The following is a 15,166-nucleotide window of genomic DNA, read 5'->3' as shown; positions in this document are numbered from 1 at the left end:
GAAGCAGAGACCTTATAATAACGGAGAGTTTATTGCAAGACTATCAGAGTCTGACAGAGAAAAAGTTAACCCAAGAAGATAAAGAGACCTTAACAAATGGAGTTCATAAATGGATCATAATTAGTATGATTTGGTTACTCTCTGCTCCTTTCAGTTCCTTTATCAACTGGCTCCTTCATAACTGCAGCTTAAACAGTGTATACTGTAACCATTACTGTTCCAACTCAATTTGGTAACCTTCAGTTATAGCTCCTACTGCTAGCTGGTTATTCCTTTTTTTCATGTCTCTTGGTTCAAATATGAGAGTCACAGAGAGAATCTGATTTGCTCAGTTCATCTTTTTTTGTGACTAGCCAAACAGGTCATAGGTTCCAAGCCATACTAAAGATTGGTTGCCCTTGGGTTAGATTCAGTCAGGATAAGGTCATTTGGTATACAACTTGTCAGCCTAGGCTTTAGAAACAGTTTATCTTGAAAGAAAATTTTGTTTAGGCATGGACCATAACATAGGACTGGCACAACATTTTATTCTGGGGTTGAACAATTGAGCAGATATTGGCAGAGACATGGCAATGGATGTGTACTGATCATTTAGGTAATGCCATGGCATCTCTGCTTTGGATAGTAACATAGGTAATTATCCTCGGGGAAGCAGAAAGGCTACCACCTACTTCCTGGACATGTTATAGTCATTAATTCTCTGGGCTTTGGATTTCAACCAGGGGTAATAATAAAGGAAAATATCTACATAATGGAATCTGATTTCCTGATGACACTGAATGATAACCAACAATGTTTTTTCCCCTTTTTATTGATGAAGGTATTACATATGTGTCCTTATCCCTCCAGTGTCCCCCCTCCCCACTCATGCCCTCACCCTCCTGGTGTTTGTGTCCATTGGTTAGGCTTATATGCATGCATACAAGTCCTTTGGTTGATCTCTCCCCCTTTTTAAATTAACTTCCATTGTCTTCTTTTAGCTTCAAATCAGCCCTGTGAGATGGATGAATTCTTCCCTTTTCATGTGAAGAAACTGGGGTAAAAAAAGAAGCATCTCACAACTAAAAAGTAAGAGTCAAACCTAGTCTGCCTGTCTCTGTATTTTATATTCTCACCATTATACTCAAGCTTTGCTTTTCCTCATTATAAATCCAAGAAGCTACAATGAGGTATGCCACTTCTCATTTTACAGATGGAGAAACTGGGGCATAATTGGCTACCTGGACTAGATCTGTATTGACACAGTGAGGCAGACAATTGATTACTTATTCAGGAAAATTCAGGTAAAATTACCACTTTCATTAGATATGTCCTAAAATGCATTAGAATCCCATGGATGGCTTGTTAAACACAGATTGTCAGGTTATACTCCTAGAGATTTAATTTACTCTTACCCCAGAAAGTCTGGGGTAAGAGTAAAAAAAAAATTGCACTTCAACAAGTTTCCAGAATGCTGCTGGTTCTGGAGGCCACGCTGCTTAGGAATAAAGTGCTGGTTTAATGATTGGCTTCTAGCATCAAGCTTTCAGGCTACTAAGATGAAGCAGTTAAAAACACACACACACACACCTGGATATTTGAGACCCTAAGTAGTCTCTGTGAAAGTTAGTAGCTGTTACACACTACCTTCATCACCTCCATAGACCTTAGCAAAGACAGTGATGATGGCATAGACCCCAGAGTCAGACTAATTTGGTACAGCTTCTTAGCTATGTGTCCTCAAGAAAGTAATTTGGACTATATGAACCTAGTTTCTTTATTTTTAAAATGGGGTAATGAAGCAGCTTCATAGGGCTGTTGTGAAGCTTATGTAGGCCAACACATGCAAAAGTCCTTTGAAAACTAGAAGGCAGTGGGAAAATATTTTTAAAAAGAGCAGCAAAGTTCTTCTGGATCACCTCTCCTTGGCATTTTAAAATTCCTTGGGTGTCTGGTGTTTTGTTGCAAAATGTGGCAGGCAGGCAGATCTGTAAATGGCTATGCAAGAGGCAACCTGGACTATGGATGTATTTATTCACCCCTATAGACAATGGCTAAAATTCAAGTTCCCCCAAGTTCTTAGTATTGGCACTTTTTTATCTGATACCTCCACAGCGAAGCTGCTGTCATTCCCATAGCTTGAGAAATGCAAATGGCCCTGCAGTTCTCACCACCAGTCTTCATGTTTAGGTAATGGAGTCTTTGAATGAAATTAACATTTCCTTAAGAGGTAAGCAGCAGATACAGCTTTTCACAACTGTGCCAAATTGTTTTCTGCTGGAGGATGGAATAGAGAAGCTACCAACTTGGTGTCAGGAAAGTAACCTTGAATAAATACCTCCTGCTCTATGGGCCTCAATATTTTGTCTTTAACAACAGGTACTCAGATTCATTGGTTTTGAAGGGTCCTTCAATATTTGAATTCTAGGATTATCAAAACAGCAGACTTGCTCCTAGCCTTGGCTACATGTCTGGACTTGTTATGTGACCTTGGGATATAAGTACTCACTTCTGATTCTTAATTTACTCATCTATAACATTTAGAATAATTATACATCATGCCCTAATTCACTTCCAATGTTTATATCAAGGATAAAATATGCACTAAAATTTATTTGAATATCTGATAAGTGATTAACATGTAAAATATATAAAGAACTCCAACTCAGCAGTAAATAAACTGATTAAAATGTGCAAAGGATTTGAATAGACATTTTTATAAATATTTACAGGTGGCCAATAAGCATCATTAATCAGTAGAAAAATTCAATGCAAAATTAAAATTCGATACCACATCACACCCACTAGGATGATTACTTTAAAAAAATCAGAAAATAACAAGTCTTGACAAAGATGTGAAGAAATTAGACCCCTTGTGCACTTTTGGTTGGGTTGTAAAATGTTACAGACACTAAGGAAAACAGTTTGGCAATTCCTTAAAAATTTTTTAAAATAAAATTAGAATATGATACAGCAATTCTATTTCTAGATATATATCCCAAATAATTAAAAGCAAGATCTCAAAGAGATATATTTACATATATGTTTATAGTGGTGTTATTTATAATACACAAAAAGTGGAAGCAAAGCAGGTATCAGTTGATGGATTAATGAATGAATGCATAAACTAAATGTGGTATATACATACAATGAAAATATCATTTAGCCTTAAAAAGGAAGAAAATTTTGACTCATGCTATAGGTGGATTACCCTTAAGGACATTATGCTAAGTAAAGTCAGTCACAAAACAGACAAATACTATATTATTCTACTTATATGAGATTCCTAGAGTAGTCAAATTCATAGAGGCAGAAAGTAGAATAGAGATGATTAGAAACTGGAAAGGAGGCAATAGGGAGTTATTGTTTATGGATACAGAGTTTCAGTTTTTCAAGATGAAAAGATTTCTGGAGATGAATGGTAATAATGGTTGCACAATAATGTGAATGTATGTAATACCATTGAAATACACACTTAAAATTGTTAAGATGGTAAATTTCGTGTTATGTGTGTTTCACCACAAGTAAAATAATAAACAAATATCTTTGAAAACTGAAAGGTACTCTATAAATTTGGAAATCTGCTTTACATTTCAAGTACAGCAATTTTCTTTAGCTTTGGGGAAACAAGGCCCATTGTATCCACCTGCTTGGGATCATTTCTCTACCACAAGATATGTTTTTTATAATCTCTTCAGAATATATAAGATAGCAGAATGATATATTGAACTAGAAACCAAGCAATTAGGCTTACAAGTTGAAAATTGAGGCTAGAGTTCTAATGCCAGTTCTAATGCAATGGTCTTTTTTTAACACAACCTATACAAAGAATTAACTTTAACATTGCTATAACCAGCAGCTTGATTATGACAGGGAATGGAGATAACATGAAGCTATTTCTCTATGTCACTACACTTCTTGACCCCAGATACTCACCTGCCCTTCCCATAAATTCAGCCAATGCTTCTTGTTCCAAATGTCACTGGTCATTTTTGTACATTGGGGATATTTCCCATAACAGCCTGTGACATTAGCTTGGCCTGGCTTGATCATAGGAAAGATGGGCCTGTCATTATTGCAATGGTTTTCCAACTTTAGTGGATGAGTATCAGAACCACTCAAAGGACTGTTAAACCATAAATGGCTGTTCCGTGCCACCCCGCCGCAATAGAGTTTCTGATTGAGTAAGTCTAGGGTGGGCCTAAGAATTTATATTTCTCACAATTCCCCATGTGATGTTGATGCTGTGACTTGGGACAACATTTTGTGAACCACTGTGTTAGAGGAAAATATGTTCAGCTGGGGTGTCTTTTCACACCACAACTGCAGTTCCTTGATGCTCAATTAGACTCAGCCCTGCCCCAGTAACAAAGACCAATCTTGACCTCCTTGGCTTTTTAATGTGAGGTCCTCCCATTGCTGCCTTAGACTTTGCATCAGGTCCCTGTCTTCTTTTTGTAAGCTTTTTTTTTTTTTCTGTTCTAGGAATTCCTTGCCTTACTTTATGGTATGTTAGAGCTAACTTATACTGGCAGCGAGAATCAATTTTGCACATCTCTTTCCAACTTCATGTTCAGTTGTATAAATGTTTACACCACCAAAATTGGCAAACATGAAAAAAAATCCTTTTCCCCCCTGGAGATCTGGTCGTTGAACCACATTCCATTATCACCATTGCCACCTGATTTCCTGTACTGTAACTTATCCATCTGCCAAGCTGAACCCCCTTTGGCCAAACATATTAGAACAGTTTCTGGGGCATGTTGTTTCAGATTCTAGCCCTTCTTAATCTCTATGATGCATTTTTGAGATGTCACTGGGGAGAGAGCAACCAGGCATCAAGTGCTCCGGGCTCTTGGTACTCTATGGAATTTCCTGGGTTTTAGTGTATATCTAGACACATAATAAAGATAATCTATGAGAAACAAATTAATATATGCTGTAGAAAGCGCTAGGCATTTTCATAGCTACTGGTTCAATTATTTCATTGACTCCTTATTTCAGCTCTGTGAGGTAGAGTATTTTAGTTCTACTGTACAAATAAGGTGAGAAGAGTTGAATACATTGTCCAAGGCCACATAACTAGTAAGTAGTAAGGTGTGGATTCTTACCTAAATAAGTCTGATTCCAAAGTTGGGACTCTTTCTAGTCAGCAAATATATACTAAGCACTTAAGAAAGACTTCTTGCCTGGAACCACGGAACTGTGCTATAAAGATCTTGAACTTATAGAAGAATTTAACTGTTTCTGAAGTTAAGATGAGAACCTGGGCTAAGAACAGAGTTCCACTGATTCTATGTACTGAGGGTTCATGTTACAAACAGCAATAAATTAAGTACAAGTTTCTTAAAGGTAGGGAGGGGTCACTATTTCTTAGTGATATTTAAAAATGGGTTAGATACTATTTTCCTGCACTGGGTATGTAGATTCTGCCTGGAATAAAACTTAGTTGTGAAGCACAAAAATGAGGCTTGTGGTATCAGAGGACTGAAACTAAAAAGGCACAATTTAACCACTTGTTTGTGCAAAGAATTGCCACCATAAACAAAAAAAAAAAAATAGTAAGGCAAGAGAAGCAGAGCTCAGCCACACTCTTTTTTTAAAAAAAATTATCATTATTGTTGAAAGTATTACAGATGTCCCATTTTTCCCCTTTTGACCCCCTCTAACCCACACCTGCCCCTCGTAGGCCTTCACCATTCTATTGTCTGTGTCCGTGTGCTGTGCATATAACTTGCCTGGTTAATCTCTCTCCACCTCCCATCCCAAGCTTCCCTCGGAGATTTGTCAGTCTGTTCCACATTTCTATGTCTCTATATCTATTTTGTTCATCAGTTTATTTTGTACATTAGATTCCATATATGAGTGAGATCATGTGAATTTTGTTTTTCTCTGACTGGCCTATTTTGTTTAACATGAGACTCTCCAGGTCCCTCATGCTGCCCCAAATGGTAAGGGGTCCTTCTTTTTTTACAGCTGCATAGTATTCCATTGTATAAATGTACCACAGGTTGTTTATCCACTCATCTACTGATGTGCACTTGGACTGTTTTCAGATCTTAGCTATTGTAAATTGTGCTGCTATGAACATAGGGGTGCATTCATTTTTTTTTTAGTGTTTTGGGTTTCATATGATATATTCCTAGAAGTGGGTCAATTGGCAGTTCCATTTTAAATTTCTTGAGGAAACTCTATACTGTTTTCCATAGTAGTTGCACCAGTCTGCATTCCAAATAACGGTGAACTAGGATTCTCGTTTCTCTATATCCTTGCCAACACTTGTTATTTGTTGATTTATTGATGATAGCCATTCTGACAAGTGTGAGGTGACATAACATTGTCATTTTAATTTGCATCTAATGGATGATTAGCAATGTTGAACATTTTTCATATATCTCTTGGCCATCTGTATGTCCTCTTTGGATAAATGGTCTATTTAGGTCCTTTATCCATTATTTAATTGGATTGTGTGTCTTCTTTTTGTTAAATTGTATGAGTTCCTTATATAATTTGGAAATTAAAACCGCATCATATATATCATTGGCAAATATGTACTCCCATACACTGGGCTCACTACATTTTCTTGATGGTTTCCTTTGCTGCACAGAAGCTTTTTATTTTGATGTAGTCCCATTTATTTATTTTATTCTCAATTTCCCTTGACCTGGGAGATGTATCAGCAAACATATTGCTACAAGAGATGTCTGATATTTTGCTGCCAATGGCTTCTTCTAAAATTTTCTATGGTTTCATGACTTATATTTATATCTTCTATCCATTTATTATTGTGTATAGTGTAAGTTGTGTATAGTGTAAGTTGGTGGTCTAGTTTAATTTTTTTGCATGTAACTGTCCAGTTTTTCCAATACCATTTATTCAAGAGACTGTCTTTACTCCATTGTATACTCTTGCATTCTTTGTCTAATATTAATTGAGCATAATGACTTGGGTTGATGTCTAGGTTCTCTGTTCTATTTCATTGATCTACTAGAGGCCTGGTGCACAAAATTCATGCATGGGGGGGAGGGGTCCCTCAGCCCGGCCTGCACCCTCTCCTATCCAAAACCCCTCAGGGGATGTCCAACTGCCTCTCACAATCCAGGACCACTGGCTCCTAACTGCTCACCTGCCTGCCTGGCTGATTGCCCCTCACCCCTCTGCCTGCCTGCTTGATCAACCCTAACCATCTCTGCCTGCCTGCCTGATTGCCCCTAACTGCTCTCCTGCTGGCCTGATTGCCCCTAACTGCCTCTTTCTTTCCCCACACCCAGGACCCAGGATTCCCTCCTCCGGCCAGTTGTAGGCACCCAGGACCTGGGCTTCCCTCCCTCTGGCTGGCCACAGGCACACAGAACCTGGACTGGCTTTGGCCAGGCTGGCCACAGCCGCAGGGAACCGTGGGCAGGTGGTTTCACCTGGGCTGCAGCCGCAGACGCTGGTACCCAGGACTGCGGGGTGGGTGGCTTGTCCCTCTCCCAGTCCACAGCCCTAGCCACTGGCACCCAGGACTGCGGGGCGTGCGGCTTGACCCTCTCCCAGGCCACAGCTTGGCCGGTCCCCATTCCTCTCTCATGAGCTCATTTGTGCCTGGCTGGTCCCCATTCCTCTCTCCCCAGTGTTGAGTGTCTGAGCCATTTTGGCATGACAGTGTGAGGGTGTGATGCCCATTTGCATATTATCTCTTCATTATATAGAATATGTTTTCTTATGTGAGTACCAGGTTGTTTTGATTACTCTATAACTTGAAATCTGATATTGTGACTCCTCCAATTTTGTTCTTTCACAAGTTTGCTGTGGTTATTCTGGATCTTTTTTGGTTCCATATACATTTTTGGAGTATTTGTTCTAAAATCTGTGAAATATGCTGTTGGTATTTTTTAAATATATTTTTATTGATTTCAGAGAGGAAGTGAGAGAGAGCGATAAATAGAAACATCAATGATGAGAGAGAATCATTGATCGGATGCCTCCTACTGGGGATCAAGCAGCAACCCAGGCATGTGCCCTTGACCAGAATTGAACCCAGGCCCCTTCAGTCCACAGACTGATTCTCCATCCACTGAACCAAACCACCTAGGGCTTCTGTTGGTATTTTAATAGGGATTGTATTGAATTTATAGATTACTTTGGGTAGTATGGATATTTTAATGATGTTGATTCTACCAATCCATAAACATGGTATATTTTTCCATTTGTTTATATCTTCCTCTGTCTCTTTTCTTTTCTTTTCTTTTCTTTTCTTTTCTTTCCTTTTCTTTTGTTTTTATTATCCTAAGGCAGAAGCTGGATTTATTTTATTTTTTTTTTTTTAAATTTCTTTATTGATTAAGGTGTCACATATTTGTCCTCATCCCCCCATTCCCATCCCACCCCTCTCCCCACGCATGCCCCAATCCCCTGTTGAACTTAACCGTTGGATAAGCTTATATGCATGCATACAGGTCCTTTGGTTGAACTCTCCCCCTCCCCCCCACCCTCCCCCTACCCTCCCCTATCCTCCCTCTGAGGCCCGATAGTCCGATCGATGCCTCCTTGCTTCTGGTTCTGTTCTTGTTCCTCAGTCTATGTTGTTCATCATTTCCCCTAGATGAGCGAGATCATATGTCACTAGATATATACTAATAAGCACTGAATGTGAGACGAGCAATAATAGTTATGCTGACAGGCAAATGAATCAGTCTGTAGCGAGCTTCCCCCTGGACCAACAGTTCTTTTGAGACTCAATTTCAATGTCCAGTAGTTCCTTATGTGTACATGTCAGCACTGACCCCCCAGCTCTGGATGGTGGACAAATGGCGGTAACGGAGGTCCGACTCCCTCTGGTTTGGTCTCGGCCGAACCCAGGGGCACGGCGTCACCCGGACTAAGGGGCACGTGGCCTCACCCATACCCAAGGGGCGCGTGGTCTCACCCGGGCCTGGGACCCAGCCTCACCCGGATGGATCCAGGGGCACACGGCCTCACCCGGACCCAGGCTCTGGCTTCACCCGGACCCAGGGACACTTGGCCTCTCCCAGACCCAGGGCCACTTGGGCTCACCCGGGCCTAGGTGCACGAGGCCTCATCTGGATCCAGGGACACATGGTCGCACCCGGACCCAGGGACGCTTGGCCTCTCCCAGACCCAGGGCCACTTGGGCTCACCCGGACCTAGGTACACGAGGCCTCATCTGGATCCAGGGACACATGGTCGCACTTGGCTCAGTGGATTTATTTTTTTTAAGTTACAATAGGTTTTATGCTTAATATAGTACATTCTGGGCTTAGAACATAACATATGATTAATGAAAAGTGTGATTTTGCTTATCATGAGTTTAAAAATCAAACTAAAAATTTTGCTCAAAAAAAGGAAAACTGTCTAAGTGAATATGTACAAATCAGTATAAGGGACCTCAGCAAGCAAAGTCTGATACTGTCCTTCCCAACAGTGCAGTGGTCAATCCATGAGGAGGAATGGAGTTCTGGTTTGGTCCCATGGCTCCTACAGAGCAGCTCAGAACTTCACCTCCAGGGAAAATGCTCCAACAACAGAGATTCCAGGATAAGCTGTCATCACACAGGCAGACCCTGGGCTCACTGACAGAGCTCCAGAAGCATAGAATGGTCTGGGCAGCAACAAGCATGGCAGCTTCCGAGAAGCTCAGTTTACTACCTGTGTCGTAGGGATGCTGTGCGCCTTATCCCTCAGCACTCTGCAGCAGGTCCGGGCTGTGAATGTGCCCAGTCTACGCTGCTGTGAACTCGGGATTAGCCCTGGAGAAGCACTGAATCTTTACAGGAACAAATCCAGTGTCATCTATTCTGAGAAGCCTTGTCACCGAGGTGGGGGCTTGTTACACAAAGCACAGAAACCTGAAATCACACCATCCCAACAGGTTCCATTCTTTCTACTGAGAAACCTTCAAAACAGCATCTCATCCTATGAAAGTACAGTCACAACAAACTGCTTTCCTCATGGAGTGTGTACCCCAGACAGCCTCATTGCAGCCTCAGAATGTAAAGCAACCACTGAATTGATTGGGTAAAGATTAGTTTAGCAATTTTCCTCCAGAACATCCTACCTAATAAAACAGTAATATGCAAATTGACAGTACCTTCGCTACACCCATAAGCCACGCCCAACAGCCACGCCCAACAGCCAATCAGGAGCAAATATACACGTTAAACCAGCAAAGATGGCAGGGGAAGAGGGCAGCACCCATGCCAGTGAGATCCAAGCCATGATGGTGGACTGGGGCAGGCGGTTAGCGCCGGCAGCTGGCTGACCAGGTCCGCCATCACCGATCGTGGACCAGGGCAGTTGGCATGGGTTAGCGCCTGCAGCCGCCTGACCAGGTCCCGGATAAAGGCTTTGAGTTAGCCGCCGCTGGCAGTGGCTGACTCAAAGCCCCTATCAGGGATAACAGACCAGGGCAGGCTGCGTGGGTTAACGCCGGCAGCCGGCTGCCCAGGTCCGCCATCACCGATCATGGACCAGGGCAGGCGGTGTGGGTTAAGGCCTGCAGCCGCCTGCCCAGGTCCACGATCAGGGATCACAGACCAGGGAAGGTGGCATGGGTTAGCGCCCGTAGCTGCCTGCCCAGGTACGCCATCACCAATCTCGGAAGAGGGCAGGCGGCGTGGGTTTGCACCCGCAGCTGCCTGACCAGGTCCTGGATAAGGGCTTCGAGTCAGCCGCGGCCAGTGGCAGCTGACTCGAAGCCCCTATTAGGGATCATGGACCTGGGCAGGTAGCGTAGGTTAACGCCGGAAGTCGGCTGCCCAGGTCCGCGATCACCGATCTCGGAGCAGTGCAGGTGGTGTGGGTTAACGCCCGCAGCCGCTTGCCCAGATCCGGGATAAGGGCTTCGAGTTAGCCCCCGCCAGCAGCAGCTGACTCAAAGCCCCTATCAGGGATCATGGACCAGGGCAGGCGGCGTGGGTTAGCACCCGCAACTGCTTGCCCAAGTCCCCGATCACGGATCCAGGTGGCGTGGGTTAGCACCCACAGCCATCTGACCAGGTCCTCGATAGGGACTTGGAGTCTAGCATAACGAAAAGAATAGTCAGCAAAAGCAGGAGACAAGGTTTCGTAAGTTCTCCCCCAGGTCACCACTGTTCTCTTATACATTTTAATTATCCCAGACTTTGCATGATGGGATTTGATTTGAATTATGCCTGATAGAGATTACATGGCATGAATTGTAGGCTCATTCTTTCTTTTTGTGGTTTCCTGACTGAGAAAGGCCTTGGAATGAGAGAAGGCACTTTTATTTTCCTTTTTCATTCTTTAGAGGCTGAGCAATTACAGTTATATGAAGAACTTAGTGAGAGAATGAAAGTCTCGTGCTGTATTTTTTTGTAAGTTTTATCATGTGGACTATCAAAAGCTTGGTGGGATCCTTTTCAAGAGGTGTTACAAAAATTATGTTGGAATTAACATTCAAGAGTAAAAGGAGAGAAGTGAGTGGTGGGTAAAGGAAAGAACTTTGTCCTAGAAACCAAATAGAAGCCACATAAACCTTCAGATTCTTACTCATTGTGCTTTGGAGGTATTAAAGGATAATTTTTTAAAAAGTTAAAATCATGACTCATAATCTGTATAGATAAAAGGCTAAGTGACCGACATTTGTCCATCCGTCCGACCAACCGGTACATGTGACGCACTGAAAATATAAAAATAAACTTTGACTTGCACACGTGCCATACATATAAAGCTCTCGCTGGCGCTAATTTGAATGTTGCATTTGGTGGGAAAGTTCTTTTCAGAGGGGATTTTTGTGTTGCCATGCTATACGATTGGCCATAGTACAAATAAGTTTTAAAGTACTGTAGTGTTTGGGGATGTTTCAGACAGTTGTCTCTTAAAACAAATATGAGATCAGAGGATTCTGCTTATAGTGAATAGTTAGTAAAACTTGGAGATGGCAAACTTGATAGCAGTTTTCATTTAGGAATGGATATTATTGAAATTCCCCATGAAATGATTTTTAATGGATCTATTATTAAAGCCACCTTTGGAAATAGTATATCTATAGATAATATTAAAAATATATCTAATCATGCAATTCTTTGTTCAAAAAATGAGCACATTCAAAAATTAAATGAAGAAATTTTGGATATACTTGATGGAGATTTTCACACCTATTTGAGTGATGATTCCATTGACTCAACAGATGATGCTGAAAAGGAAAATTTTCCTATTGAATTTCTTAATAGTATTACTCCTTCTGGAATGCCATGTCATAAATTAAAAGTGAAAGTGGGTGCAATCATCATGCTATTGAGAAATCTTAATAGTAAATGGGGTCTTTGTAATGGTACCAGATTTATTATCAAAAGATTGCAACCTAACATTATCAGAGCTGAAATATTAACAGGATCTGCAGAGGGAGAGATTGTTCTGATTCCAAGAACTGATTTGTCCCCATCTGACACTGGCCACCCATTTAAATTAATTCAAAGATAGTTTCCTGTTATGCCAGCATTTGTGATGACTATTAATAAATCACAAGGACAAACTCTAGACAGAGTAGGAATATTCCTACCTGAACCCATTTTTGGACATGGTCAGTTATATGTTGCTTTCTCTCTCTCTTTTTTTAAAAGTATTTTTAAAAAATATTTCATTGATTTTTTTTTTACAGAGAAGAAGGGAGAGGGATAGATTGTTAGGAATATCGATGAGAGAGAAATATCGATCAGCTGCCTCCTGCACACCTCCCACGGGGGATGTGCCCGCAACCAAGGTACATGCCTTTGACCAGAATCAAATCTGGAATCTTTCAGTCCACAGGGCGACGCTCTATCCACTGAGCCAAACCAGTTACGGCTATTGCTTTCTCTTGAGTTCAAAGAGCATGTTATGTTAAAGTTAAAGTTGTAAATACTTTATCTCAAGGGAAATTAGTCAAGCACTCTGAAAGTGTTTTTACTCTTAATGTGGTATACAGGGAGATATTAGAATAAGTTTAATCACTTTATCAATCATTATTTGCATAAATGTTGTTTTTATATTACGAGTTTGTTATTGTTATATCAGTTTGTTATTGTTATATCATTTTGTTATTGTTTACTTATTAATAAATTTATGTATTATTTTCATATACATTGTACTCATTTCCTTTTATCTCTCACACTTTTATTATAGAGAAAGGGCAAATAGCAATATTAAAATATTTCATCTAATTAATTCCCTTTCAATGTGCATGAATTTCGTGCACCGGGCTACTAGTATAAAAATAATGCTTTAAGTAGAAAGAATCTGTAGAGAACTAGGTTTACAGCATAAATGCCAAAGTGACAGTAAGTGATGTGCCAGATCTATGGTTGGGAGGCAAGACCTTCACTTGGTGACTGCAGGGTTCTTGGGGGGAAGGAGCTTCTAAGAGTTGAAGTAGCCCACCACTTGCTGGGGGATCTCCATCAGGACACACTGAGCCAGTGCCTCCTTGGGAGCATTCTGTAACTGTCTGAAAGGCACAAAATGCACGATATTTCTATTGGCGACCTCACCCACAGGGGAGTGCATGGCCCCACTGTCGCTGTCCAGGAACTCCATGGCCCAGAAGTCGGAGTTGCCCACTTTGACTATGATGATGGACATGGGCAGCTTGGTGGCATTGGCAATAGCCTGTCTGGTCTGGTCCAGGTCTGTGATCATGCCCTCAGTGATGATCAGGAACACAAAATATTGAGAAGTTGCTGCTGTGTGGCTGCAGCAGCAAACCTGGCCATGTGGTTGATGATTGGAGAGAAATTCCTTGGTCCATAGAGCTTTATCTGAGGCAGGCAGGCCCCATATGCCTTCACAATGCCTTGGATCCCTTTGCAGTAGGGGTTGAATGGATTGAAGTTCATGGGAAACTCATGTGAAACCTGCCACTGAGGAGGTATCTGAACTCTAAACCCAAACGCTGGGAACATCTTATCTGCATCATAGTCTTGAACAACCATCCCCACGGACCAGCTGGTGGTCAAGTACTCATTCACACCATTGGGGCTGATGTAATGAGAGGAGTTGGAGAACAGCAGGTCCCCGCTGGAGCTGGTGAAGTCCACCCCCATGGTAAAGTTCAGCTGACATCCGCCCATGATGTAGTCCAGGAAGATTCACTTCACCGTGACCTCACACTGCTTCACGCTGACACCACTGGAATTCTTGTAGCCTTTCTTCTTCTGTCTCTTCTTCTCATTGATGCTGTCAAATTCAACGGGTGAGCTCCTGGAGGCCTCATTCAGCTTCATGGTGGTCTGAAACGTCCCAATGAGATCATGGGACCTATCTTTGTTATAATCATAGTACTCCACCTTAATAGTCTTATCCATATTTCCATATCACAGAGAGTTAAGAGAGATTTTAAAATATCTCCAAACAGGATCCAGGTTGTTTTTAATAACCTCTATTTGATGCACCAAGAGCCAGTTTCTGTCAGATGTCTGCTTGTGGAATTCCAGGTAAGGATCTGACTTGCCAAATAGATCCTTATTAGCCAGTTTTCTTGCTTCCATTTCAAACAAGACCACTCTGTTATCCTTTATTTCTTCAGCTGAAATTCTGATGCTGATTTTCCCCATGGGCCTACCATTTTTCAGCACCAATGTTCCAGTCAGCTTCTTACTGGAAACAATCTGTCCCAGGGTGAATTCACATTCTCCCAAGAAGTTATCATCACTCATCTTGATGGTTTTGTTGTTGATGTCATAAATCCCAAATTACGATTTCTGAACCACTTCAAAGTAGTATTCAATAATAAACATATTGGAGAATGTGGGATTCAGTCAGTTCTTAATCCTCTCTGTGTGTTCAACCTCATACCACTGCTGTCCACTTGGGTTCAAAAATAACACACACAAAGGATCCAATTTGGACCCAATGTCTTTGTCCAGAAGATTGTCACAGGAAACGTTCAGCTCCACCTTCCTCACACACTGGGCAGACATCTCTGGAGCTCTGGTCCAGCGGGCATACCAGGCAGCAAGTCCACAGTAGGTGGGCAGCAGTGTCACCCCTTTCTCTTTTTACAAAGTGCTGTAGTTTTCCAAGCACAGCTCATTTACCTCCTTGATTAAGTTTAATCCTAAGTATCTTATTTTTTTTTTGCAATGGTAAATGGGTTTTTTTGTTTTATTTCTCACTCTGAGAGATCATTATTGGTGTATAAAATTGCCATCAACATCTGGGAGTTAATTTTATATCCTACTACATT

General features: G+C 41.5%; 1 pseudogene; it reads right to left on the bottom strand.

The window, feature by feature from the left end:
* Positions 1-13,341: 13,341 nt before the first annotated feature.
* On the bottom strand, positions 13,342-14,900 carry LOC103302728 (copine-3-like; annotated as a pseudogene).
* Positions 14,901-15,166: the final 266 nt, after the last annotated feature.

Source organism: Eptesicus fuscus, chromosome 1 (assembly GCF_027574615.1).
Source record: "Eptesicus fuscus isolate TK198812 chromosome 1, DD_ASM_mEF_20220401, whole genome shotgun sequence".
Lineage (NCBI taxonomy): Eukaryota > Metazoa > Chordata > Mammalia > Chiroptera > Vespertilionidae > Eptesicus > Eptesicus fuscus.
The sequence above is the reverse complement of the archived record's forward strand: the minus strand, read 5'-3'. Positions and strand labels throughout refer to the sequence as shown.